Below are 9,935 nucleotides of genomic sequence, written 5' to 3' on the forward strand. Positions count from 1 at the left end.
TTGGTCACCCAGCTAATGGAACTTTCTATTTGAAACATGGCTTTCCCTGTCAAAAGGGAGGGGTCAACATGCCGTAATTAACGCTGTCTTCAAGGCTGGGATTACTGTACTCCTGTCTGTCTTTCTCTCATGTAGGCAGAGCAACAACCCATTACAGTGTGTGTGCGCTCTCCCAAGGTGGACTAACCTTCTGCGTACTAATAAAATCATCACACGCCCTTCAACACACGCTGAAATTTCACTGAAGTTCAGAGGTTTTCAGACGTGACATCTTTAAGACAATGTCATCCGCGAGAGTTTTACAAATCGCACACTCTGGCAAATTATCAGCAATAGGCGTCAACGCTACTCTCAGCTGGAACTGCTCAGGAAAACAGGCTTGAGTATTAACATGAGGTTTTCCGAAAGGCTCCCTATGGCACCTTTGCTAAAAAGCTATTAAACCTAACAGCTGCTGATATGGAAACCGGCTGTTTGAACTATAACTCAGTTAGATATGTTAATAGGGGAAGGCTATGATGTCTGACAAACGTGATGCAGGAAATGACTAAACATTTAATGCTTATTACTTTCCAGTATTCCTGGGGCCAGGGAGGTGGTGGGGATGGCATTGTCTGGGCACTAAACGGTAGCCCAGGTCAGTGAGACTTGAAAGCAACCACTTCTTTGTCCTTCTTTCTAGAGTTTCAGGCATTATAAATATTAACTTGTCCAAGATCCTGCTTCAGAGCAATCATTGACAGGACAAATGAAACGTTTTGCAACACCTTAAAAAAACAATCCTATCAGGAGGCAGGGCTAGTTTTATTATCCCATGTCCTAAAAAAGCCAGGAGGCCTCAATAGTTCCGGTGGAACCTTTAGTAAAGGTGATGGAATTGGGCCCTTTAATGACTCAAAAAGATGCATGCATGGATTTTGCACGGTCATACTTCCACATACATAAATGCTGAGTTTCACCCATGTTTTAACTGTTTGGACTTCTAAAATAAAATAAATTCAGATACTATGTATCTGTGGGACCCAGATGCTTTGGGATCTCTTTTAAAAGTACAAAAAGTTAAGAGTATACAATGTATTTGGGCTGTGTGCCACAGCTGATCTTTCACAATATTAGAAAAATAGAAGAAAGCATTCTCCATTATAAATACTGTTATTTTTAAACCAGTACAAAAGTCATCAGTTATGATAAAATTTCTATAAATATGAAATAAGTAATTTCCAACATAACTCAAGACGATGGATGACAATCCAAGAAATATTTAGTAAGTCAGGGGTCAGGCAAACTATAGGCCCAAGGGCCAAATCCAGCCCCAGCTGACCTGGGAGCTAAGGATGGTTTTTATATTTTTAAAGGGTTGTAACAAAGAAAGCAAAGAAGAATTAACAGCAACGGTTTGTGGCTGGCAAAGCCTAAAATATTTACCACCCAGTCCTTTGCAGAAAGTTTGTCCACCCCTGTTGTAACTGCATTTTCCGGCTCAGGCTGTGCAAAGATGAGTAAAACCTTCCCTGCCTATAAGTAGTTTATAACCTAGACATAAGGGGCATAGGACTAGTAAGCTAGACTATAAAAGAAGATGTTGACAGATAAGGGCTTCAAAGGAAGACACACCAGGGTTGGTGGGGAAACAGGGAGTGGCTTATTAGGGAGGTGATTCTTAAGATGAACCTTGAAGATAACAAGAGATTTTGAAGGATAGAGGTGGGTGGAGTGACGAGGGGGTCGGAGAGGCGGGAATGCAGGGGTGTGTTCTGGAACCGGTGGCTGGTTCACTTTTAGAAGCACCTGGCTGGCTGGAGGGTGGCCTCCCAGGCAAAAAAGTGACATAAGGCCATGATAAGGAGTTTGCATGGAAGCAAGAGATTCATTCTCTTAGAGGCCAAATTCTCTTAGAGGCCAAAAGGGCAAGCATTCACGCTCTAATGGTGTCTGATGTAACCATCGTCTCATACGGTTACAGAGAAGTGTTTTATTATAACCAGTGAAAAATGAGGAAAATAGTCCCTCTTAGTCTGTGCATCTAGTAAATGAATGGCTTCTGGCTGTAAGTCAATGAATAACATTAATATATGCAATTACTAAGTCACCATTAACAACTAAAGCACTGCAGAGTTTCGATCTACTCATCAGAATTCTTCAAAACCCTATTTTCAACGCAGGTCAAACACAGGCGGGGTAGCCGAGGTTGGTGAGGCTGCCAAGAACACCGAGTTCTGCCTCTGAGTTTGCCCCTGACTCAGTGTGTGACCTTCGGTGAAGCATTCAAGTTCTCACTATCTCAATTCCCTCAGCAATAAAATGGGGATAACAGACCTTAGCCACCTCATAGGAGAGTGACGAAGAGTTATAAATGTCTGCAGCAAGCTTTCAAGATAAGTGCTCCTGGAAACCGAGGAAGGAAAAGTTCTCTTTCAAGAGTTGGGTGAAAAAAAATGAGATTTTCAAAATTAAAATAGGATGCTGTTTATAGCTTCTAAGAGCCAAGAGCTTTGCAAAACAGAAATGATTCTCGATAGATGATACAGAGCCGACAGATTGATAAAGGTACCCATAAACTACCAGTAGACTTCCGTGATGGTCTTCTCCAAATTAAAATTAGGACACAATTGGTTTTGGTTTAATGGTGGGAAAGAATATTGAAAATCGGACAGCACTTCCCTAGACACGGTGACCAACTATGGCTGTTGTATCTGTGCTTCCAAAGCTTGGAATATTCTGCCCAATTCTCCTGGGTATGATTTTGCTATGAAGGTGGAGAGGGAAAAATCCCTTTCTCCACCTTCTTTTCTCTTCAGACTTTTGTAACCTTTTCTGGAAAGGGACTCTGGCAGGGTCTACAACCCAAGGGCTGCCTGGTGGCTAGCAGTCTGTCATTGGCCCTTGGAGACTGAGGGAGATACTTCAGTTTCTTAAGAAAGTTGAAGAACCAACCCTGAGATATGCCCACACCACACTTGGAACAGAGCAGTGGGGATAGAAGACATGCTCTGCTCTGCTGTGGAAAATGTGTGTGGTGAAATATTTCTCAGGATCCTGCCTACAACGCATGCCTTTGTATCCTTCTCTCTCTCTCTCTCTCTCTTCCCCACCTCCTCCTCCTCTCCTTCTCTTCCTACTCCTCCTTCCTTCCCCTCACTTGTGCTCTCTCTGTCTTTCTTTCTTAAAGAAATCTTTACCTTATAGTTGGCGACACAGAAGAGATAGGCCAAAATAGTCCAATTTGCAGTTTGCTGTCTTATTAGGAGGACAGCAGCTCAAAACCACAGAGCCCTGAATTTGACCCTAGAACTCTGTGGCCGCTGATGACTCATCTTCATAATTATCGGATTGAATCTTCTCTACTGGTCTGATAAGAACTGGTGAGTGGAAAAAGAACTTCAATCAAATGTGCCTGCCTAATAATCGGTCTCCTTATTACCCTTGTAGACTCTTTCACGGTTCTCTTGAATTTCCCAATTTCTCTAAGACCGTGCTATGCTATGCTATGCATGCACTCCTTGGGTACTGCTTGGAAAGAAAACGGAGATAAACTGTTTTCAGGCCCTTGGAGAATGCTGCCTGAGTGAAGAAGGGAACAACAAGGCAGAAGTTAACAGTCAGAGGTGGCTGGAATAGGAGAAAGTGCCTCTAATGAAATCTTGATTTTCTGTGGCTTTTCTTCCAACAGGGTTGCTAAGTAGGAAGTCAGTGGAACTCGACTGCTGCAATTCTGCCTTTCTTAGTTTTTGGAGCTCTCAGTTACTGAGGCTCCCTGCCACACCATCCATCTATAACTTTTCATCACTTTTTCCTCAAAGTGAGGAACATGTCCCAGAAAATGCACCTCTGTGACTTAGCAACATGCCAAGGCCATCTGAGCCTTCCCAACGTTCCAAAGGAAGCATCGATGTGAATTCAGCTGCTTAAACAATTAGCCTCTAAGCAGGCAGCTTGAAACTTCCTTAAAGTCATGGTGCAGGTTGTGGAGGGGAAATCAGCTTGTTGGTGATTGTTTTAACTTTTCAATTAATTAGTTATGCATCTGGTTGTGTGCGATCTTTTGAGCCTGGTACTCTGCTAAATTAATCTTGATGTGAATGTAAAATGGGAACAAGACCAAATTTTTATTCGGTGAAACTATGTGCTTTTTGACACTGAATCACTTGCAGATCCATAATAAAAATCACGCATGAATGACCCATAATTCCACTCCAACAGTGTATATATGTTATTTACACATGTATATCTAACTTATATACATATATATAACTTATATATAAAGGTGTATATACATGCAGCAAAAACATTATTCACGGCAGTGCTGTTCATAATAGTCAAAAAAGGGGAACAACTCAACTGTAGAATGGATAAATTGTGACATACTCATACAATGGGATATTACATAGCAATGAGAAAAATAACTACTGCTGCATACAACATAGGTGAACTTCACAAACAAAACGCTGAGTGAAAGAAGCCAGACACGAAAGGACATATACTGTGAATCCATTTATGTGAAGATTATAAACAGTCAAATCAGTCTATGGAGATCTATTCTGATAGGAGTCTGAACAGTGGGTAACCTTGAGGGGGATATAGTGACTGAAGCGGGCACAAGGGAGCTTTGGGGGTTTGGTGATGACTATACAAGATATTTGCTTTGTGAAAATTCATTGAGCTGTACAATAAGGATTTGTAAACTTTTACATATGTGTGATAGAATTCAATGAAGGTTTACTTAAAAACATGCATAGTCATTATTATCAGTTTCAGTTTAGGGTTGCCTCACTTTTCATCAGAATGAAAGAGGTCAAAATTGTGTGAATGTTTCTAAGCTGCCAGTAACAGGAGAGCCAACCCAAAATGGTTTAAACCAGGGGTTGGCAAACTTTTCCCATATGGAGTCAAATAGCGAAGACTTTAGGTTTTTTGGGTCAGGTATCTTCTTGTCCCAACTCCTCAACTCTGTTGTAGCATGAAAGCAGCCATAGACGTTATGCAAACAAATGGGCGGGGCTGTGTTCTAATAAAACTTTATTTATAAAAACAGGCAATGAGCTGGATTTGTAGTTCTCTGACCCCTGGTTTAAACAGTAAGTGAATTTATTACCTTATAAGTAACAATAAGGTCCAGGGGAGAGTTAACTTCTGGGTTGGTTAGTTCAGCAGCTCCACAACTTAATCGAGGATCTAGATTCTTTCTATCTCCTCTGTTCTGCTCAGCTTTGTGCTGGCCATGTCCTCAGTCTCGGCCCCTCCCAGTCATGGCTACAGCAGCTCAAAGTATTATATCTTCACACAAGTGTCCAAAGGCCAGAAATCTCTTTCTTGCGTCCTCTTTTAGGAGCAAGGAAAACTTCTATAGATGCCTCCTAAGATGAGAGACTTGATTCACGTCCCAAGACTGGGAAAGAGGATGAGATGTGTGTGAGTGGTTGCTTTTAGGCAGGCAACCCACATTATGATCCACATTAGTTTTCTATGGCTATGTAACAAATTACCACAAATTTAGCAGCTTAAAAAAACAAACAGGGGCCGGCCAGTGGTTAAGTTCCTACGCTCTGCTTCAGGGGCCTAGGGTTTCACCAGTTCGGATCCTGGCCGCAGACCTAGCACTGCTCATCAAGCCATCCTGAGGCTGTGTCCCACATGCCACAACTAGAAGGACCCATAACTAAAATATACAACCATGTAGTGGGGGATTTTGGGGAGAAAAAGGAAAAATTAAAAAAAAATTAAATCTTAAAAAAACTGCACAGCTTCTGTGGGTCAGGAGTCCAGCCAAGGCTTAAGGTCCTCTGCTCAGAGTTTCCCAAGTCAACAGAATTTAGTTCCTTGCAGCTGTAGGACTGAGGTCCTTGGTTTTTTTTTGCTGGCGGTTGGCTCAAGGCTGTTCTCAACTCCTAGATGCCTTTCACTGTTCTGAGCTTCTCACAGGTCCCTCACAATATGACACCTCACTTCTTCAAGGCCAGGAGGAGAATGGCTGTCTGCAATCTGCTAAGAGGATCTCATAATGTACGCTAATCAAGGGAGTGATATCCCGTTATATTCACAGGTCCTGCCCAACTTCAAGGGGAGGGGATTACACGTGGCATGTACCCCAGGATACTGTCAAAGATAAAGCCTGATACTAGTTAAAATGGTGAGGACAGATTTTAATCAGTAATGTACTATTACAACAGGGAAAAAAGTCCATTGTGAACTGAAGTCCAATTTGTACAGAGGTGACTGGGTGTTTTAAAGAGAGAATGAAGAAGTAGGGAAGGGGTGAGCAGGGTCTCAGTAAAGTCAGGGAAGTGAAAATTACAAACAGTGGGAAGGGGAGGTTGGTCCATGTGACACCCATCTGGGTTTGCTAACTGGCGCTTGTCAAAGCTTGTCTCTCCTTCCCTCCCACAGAGACTGGAAGGCGGAAGCCCTATCTACAGGTGTCAGCTGGAACAAACAGTACAGCAGTCCTGAAGCAGATGATCCTCCTTCTGACGGATCAGAAGGTCAATAATAGCCTAAAGCTACATGGTAATGCCTATATCACTCACCTCACTTCATCTCATCACGTAGGCATTTTATCATCTCATATCATCACTAAAAGAAGGGGAAGTACAGGGCAATAAGATATTTTGAGAGAGAGAGAGACCACATTCACATAACTTATTACAGTATTTTGTAATAATTGTTCTATTTTATTATTAGTTATTGTTAATCTCGTACAGCGCCTAATTTATAAATTAAACTTTATTATAGCTATGTATGTAAAGGAAAAAAACATAGTATATATAGGGTTTGGTAGTATCCATGGTTTCAGGCATCCACCAGGGGTCTTGGAAGGCGTCCCCTGTGGATAAGGGGGGACTACCACAAATTCTCTTGGCAGCCTTGAGTTTTCTCAGGCAGGCACTTTAAGGGAGATGAAGGTCATCCTAGGGATGGGGCTTTGAGCTGTTAGAAACTGCGTTAGTGTTTTGTTCAGGTCTTTCTAGGCCAAGTAGAGGCCCAGTTGAGAAAGGGCTCAGAAGAACCTAGATAGAGTTTGGTTAAGGCGAGAATCTTCATCAAGACCCAACTCAAAATGGGTTAAGCCAGGGGTTGGCAAACTTTCCCTGAAAAGGGACGCATAGTACAGATTGTAGATTTTGCAGAGCATACATGTGCTCATCTTGACTATTCTATTCTGCTTTACAGCACAAAAGAAGCTGTGGACAATATGTAAACAAACGAACGTGGCTGTGTTCTAAGAAAACTAAGTGAACTTGGGGGTCATCTCAGAATTCTGCCTACCACCTCTAACCTGAAGAATTAAATCAGGTATTATCACAGTGGCAAATTACACATCTGGAAAAATTATGCTTTATTTGGTATCCTCCTTGCTTGGAGAATTTATATTTAAAACACAACTCTATAAAAACAAAGATAATATGAAAGTCCTGAAAGATCTATAGCTATTCACTATAGCAAGATTGTCAAAATACCAAATCACATACTGAACTGTTTACATAAAAATGATCAAAGTAGCAAAAGCTTTTATTTTTTTTTATCTTATTTATTTATTTCTGGACCAAGTAATACACTCGCAGGGTTCACATTTCCAAAGATAAAGGGATATGCAGTGAAAATCTCTGCCCCAGTTGTCTCTTTTCTGGAAATAACTGATGACTAGTTTCTTGTTTACCTTTTATTTTGCAATAGATTACGGAAATCATTTCACATTAGTACATAAAGAGCTTCCTCATACTTTTTAACAGCTGCATAATATTCCATTGTATAGATGTAGCACAGTTTATTTAACAAATCTCCTATTGATAAGCATTTAGAATGTTTCTAATCTTTTGCTATTACAAGAAGTTACATATTGGGGCTGACCTGGTGGCATAGTGGTTAACTTCTCACACTTCACTTCAGTGGCCCAGGGTTCACAGGTTCAGATCACAGGCATGGGCCTACACACCACTCATCAAGCCATGTTGTGGTGGTGCCCCACATTCAAATAGAGGAAGACTGGAACAGATGTTAGCTCAGGGACAATCTTCTTCACCAAAAAAAAAAAAGTTTTGTATTAAATAAGTTAGTACCCACATTATTTCACACTTGCTCAAGCACACATGCAGGATAAATTCCTGAAAGTGGAATTGCTGCATCAAAATATATGTCCATTTATAATTTTGATACATATTGTCAAATTGCTTGTGATGATATTGTATCAATTTAAACTTTCAGCAGTAAAATTGGAGTGCCTGTTAGACCATGCTTTCTCCAACAGTGAATTTCACTTGATCTTTCCCAGTTTATTGGGTGAAAATGATACCTTATTATGAGAGAACCAGAAGTTTTTTTCCCATTTATTTCTTTTTCTGTAAACTGTCTTTTTTTAAATTGAAATGTTGATCTTTTTCTTAATAATTTGCAGGAATCCTTTATCTGTTATATGAATTGCAATTTTTTAAACATTTGTTGTCTGTCCTTCAACTTTGACAATGTTTTGTTGTTGTTTGCCATATAGAAATGTTTAATTTTATGTATAAATCAATCTTTTATGGATTGTGGCTTTTATTCTATACTTCAAAGGGCCTCCAGCACTCCAAGATTATATAAAAGATTATCTAACAATTTATTCTGGCATGCTCAGGACTTTCTTTCTCTTTCTTTATTTCTAAAAATGTTAATCCATCTGGAATTTATCATGGTGAAAGGTGTAAGGTTTGGATCCAACTTTAATTTCACATCCCCAGAGGGCAGATCTTTTGCTGGTAAGAGAGGCCATTTTATCATATATTAAATTTCTTCATCATATGCTAAATTGAGCTACCTGTCTATTCATGTACAGTGCTCTTTCAAGTATTGTAGCTTTATATTTTAATATCTATTACGGCTAGGCAACCCCGTTTTTATTTGTCAGGATTTCCCTTCATACTCTTGCTTGTTTATTTTTCCATATTAATGTTATCAGCTTGGATAGTTTAAAAAAAATCTTTTTTTTAATTAAAATTTTTTTTTTTACATTTATGGATAATATGAGAGAATTGACTTTTTTGGTAATCTTTTTATCTAAAAACATGGCTGTCCCTCCCTTTGTTCAAGTCTTCTTTTTGACCCTCGTAGCTTTAAAAGTCTTCTTCATCTAGCTCTTGCTGACTTCTTGTTAACTTTATTCATAGGTATTTAATCTTTTTATTGCGAATACAAAAAGATTTCCTTTCATTATATTTTCTAACTGAATGTTGTTTCAAAATTTTTTAAAACCAAAAAAAATTTTATTCTTGTCTCAATAAATGGAAGTTTCCAGATCATAATAAATAATCATAGCACTTGTAATTTAATTCTGTTCAAAATAGTTCAAAAGGAAAAAAATTCCCAAATTCATACAAGCAAAAGGATATTAGGAATAAACTAAAATATCTTTTAAAAATTGTTTCTTGACTCATGTTTTAATCTTAAAGCAGAATCCATATAATTTTCTCTTTCTCACAAATCACTCACAGTTCATATTTTGCCTAGTGGGGTACACAAATTGTTTTTACTTGGTGCTTCTCAGGGCGCTCTGCTAATTGCTTACCTCTCCCCAGGGGAAGGCTGGCAGGTCAGCTATTCTGATTCTTTCTCACCTAGAGCCTAAGAGACAAACGCTGCTGGGAACTAGAGCTTGCAACTCAAGCAGAAGAGATGGCTGATGCCTCCCTCCTTCCCCCACCTGCCAGGTCCTCTCAACATAGCCTGGGAAAGCAATAGGTATCTCCGAAATCACAGCTCTGCTCAGAACTGAGAGCGTTCCCAAGGTGAGCTGGAAAGAAGAAAGAGGAAAGTCTTTTTAGAGGACTTCCAGATTTGTAACCTGGGAGGATGCAGGATGGAGGAGTAAGTTGGTCTGGGACGGGAGCCTGGAGCTGGAAGACACTGGGCTGTGTAGCCTTACGGAGACGTTTTCCTTTAGCGAGTGGCCGCATTAGAGTCATGGG

The 9,935-nt window shown here is 40.1% G+C and overlaps 1 long non-coding RNA gene across 1 annotated transcript; it reads left to right on the forward strand.

Moving 5' to 3' along the window:
• Nucleotides 1–6,382: 6,382 nt before the first annotated feature.
• On the forward strand, nt 6,383–9,388 carry LOC138918199 (uncharacterized). Its single transcript, XR_011427221.1, has 2 exons — nt 6,383–6,504; nt 7,168–9,388. It is a non-coding gene; the product is annotated as an uncharacterized lncRNA (long non-coding RNA).
• Nucleotides 9,389–9,935: the final 547 nt, after the last annotated feature.

Source organism: Equus caballus, chromosome 16 (assembly GCF_041296265.1).
Source record: "Equus caballus isolate H_3958 breed thoroughbred chromosome 16, TB-T2T, whole genome shotgun sequence".
NCBI lineage: Eukaryota > Metazoa > Chordata > Mammalia > Perissodactyla > Equidae > Equus > Equus caballus.